The sequence below is a fragment of the Sinocyclocheilus rhinocerous genome, unplaced genomic scaffold (genome assembly GCF_001515625.1).
Source record: "Sinocyclocheilus rhinocerous isolate Xijiao unplaced genomic scaffold, SAMN03320098_v1.1 scaffold938, whole genome shotgun sequence".
Classification (NCBI taxonomy): Eukaryota; Metazoa; Chordata; class Actinopteri; order Cypriniformes; family Cyprinidae; genus Sinocyclocheilus; species Sinocyclocheilus rhinocerous.
Genome location: NW_015665007.1, coordinates 1,257,780 through 1,260,006, shown reverse-complemented (window position 1 = coordinate 1,260,006; position 2,227 = coordinate 1,257,780). Strand labels below are relative to the sequence as shown.

Below are 2,227 nucleotides of genomic sequence, written 5' to 3'. Positions count from 1 at the left end.
CGCTGGTTACCTTGCAGGTCACTACCACAAATGCGGCAGCCTTCACTTCGAGTGGTCATCATAAAAAGGTGCAGCAGGTGCCCTAATAATAATAATAATAGCACAATACAATAATAATAATAATAATAATTCAATAACAATAATAAAACAAATCTTTTAAAAAAATTCTCAAAAAGATTCTTCGAAAATTGTCATTGAGTGTTTCATGGAAAAAAATGAATTAATGATACAGCATGATACTGGCATCTGAGGGGCAATTTAAAGCTTCTAGAACAATATACATATACTTTACACACCTGAATAAATCTATCAGTAGTTAACTGTTGTCCTTTGGCTGGGGTGGATCTAGTGAATGACAGCTCACTCTCCCCCACTGACAATCTCAATGTTTACATGGGCTGAACACATTGGCCTTGAGCTCTAAACACACACACACACAAAATATGCTTTATAAAACAAAATTGATGCGTTTATTGAAAACTATAACTGGACACCACGCTAGCATAGTTCATCCAAAAATCTAATTTATGTAATAATTTACTCACATAATGTTGTTCCAAACCTGCCTGGAACACAAAAGGAAACGTTAGGTGACTGACAGCCACAGTCACACTCACCATTTACTTTCTTTGCAACTTTTTCCATACAATAAAAGTGAATGACTGTGGCGGTCTGTCAGTCTGCCTAAAATCTCCTCCTCTGTTCCACAGAAAAAAGAAAGACTGTTAACTATTCCTTTCAAACAGATCTATGAAAAACTAGCACGAGCGCTTTAACTCAAATAAATTATGTAAATAAGTGACACGTTGGCAGAGAACTTTCCATACGATGACTAATCTCAGCAGCCCTCTGTTTCGCTCTCCGTGTGCTCATTCAAACATGATTTTAAACCTCTATCACAGCGATAAACTACGGCTGATAAAACCTCACGCGAAACTGACTTTTGTCTCCCGGAATGTCAGAATGACCCTGCTGAGGACAAAACATGATATGATAGACCAAACAACTCTTCAACACAGCCGTCAACTGACCTGATAAGTTACGAGAAACGAAAATATCCAATTACAAACGCAAACGGACAGATAAAATCGCTTTCCGAAGCTCAGGAAGTGTCTTCACGGTCTCGAGCAGAAGCTCTCGCGCGTCCAGACCGGAGTGGTAGCCGCCGCGCGCCGCTCTATCTTGCTGACGTCACCATAAAATACCTGTTGCAACTCCAGCTGTGTGCACAATTATGCGCATGCGGTAATAAACCATTATATCCGCGCGCGTGTGTGTGTGTGTGCAGGGGCGCCGCTAGCAATTTTGGGCCCTATGAAGTCTGATTGTTATCATAGGTGCATATTGTAGTTCAGTATATACAGAATTTGGAGAATTCTGCACGCGTTATTTACATGCATATTTTAGCGCCATTTATCGTGTGGTATTTAATATTATTGTATAGAGAAGATGTATACTGAGGTATATGTTTGTTTACTGTATACAGACGGATTCTGATATTTTATTTGTTTATTTCAGACTAAACCACACTTGCCACCTCTGTTAATTTAAGAACTGTACAATGCTGGATGATGTAAAGTGACACATCCTGAAGATATAAACCATTGAACAACCATCTGTCTCCTGTCGCACTTCTTGCTGGAGTTCCGTAGTGGACTAGCATTCCACCTAACTACAGAGAACAGATTCCTTTACACCTTGACACACACATACAGCATTTTGCAATTATTACAATTTTTATAACAATTTAATAATTTATTTTAGAATTTATTTGATTAAAACTGAATATTAGGCTTTCATTATCTCTGGTCGTAGGACAAAATAACTTGATCACAATATTCAAATAGATTTGACATAAATAGAAAATAGCTAGAAAACTATATATTTAAAAAATTCATTGTCTACAAAAAAAAAAATCTTAGGTGATTAATAAGTGTAAAATCATCTACACAAGACATGATTACATTGAGGATTGTGCGTATGCGTGTAACAAGATCAGTTTCCTTTTTTCCGTTGTCCTGACATTTTATCCTACCCGTCAGATTGTCCTACCAGGGTTTACTGCGCATGCATTGCACACATCAATATTGCATCCTTTTTCTCATGCTGAACAACAATATTTAATGTATCTGCATTACTGTAAGGGTAGGTTTAGGGTTGGGGTAGGTGTAGACTTTAATAAAACACAATCTAATAGGTAGAAAAAATTATTTATTGTTGGTTTCCT

At 37.3% G+C, this 2,227-nt stretch overlaps 1 long non-coding RNA gene across 2 annotated transcripts; it reads right to left on the bottom strand.

Annotated features, from left to right (window-relative positions):
- Positions 1 to 24: 24 nt before the first annotated feature.
- LOC107730852 (uncharacterized) lies at positions 25 to 1,108 on the bottom strand. Of its 2 annotated transcripts, XR_001638722.1 has the most exons (4): positions 1,032 to 1,098; positions 546 to 566; positions 297 to 420; positions 25 to 82 (listed from the first exon to the last, which is right to left on the bottom strand). It is a non-coding gene; the product is annotated as an uncharacterized LOC107730852 (long non-coding RNA). The 2 variants fall into 2 exon arrangements; XR_001638723.1 differs by lacking the exon at positions 546 to 566 and having other exon boundaries at positions 1,032 to 1,108.
- Between the last annotated feature and the right edge of the window lie 1,119 nt (positions 1,109 to 2,227).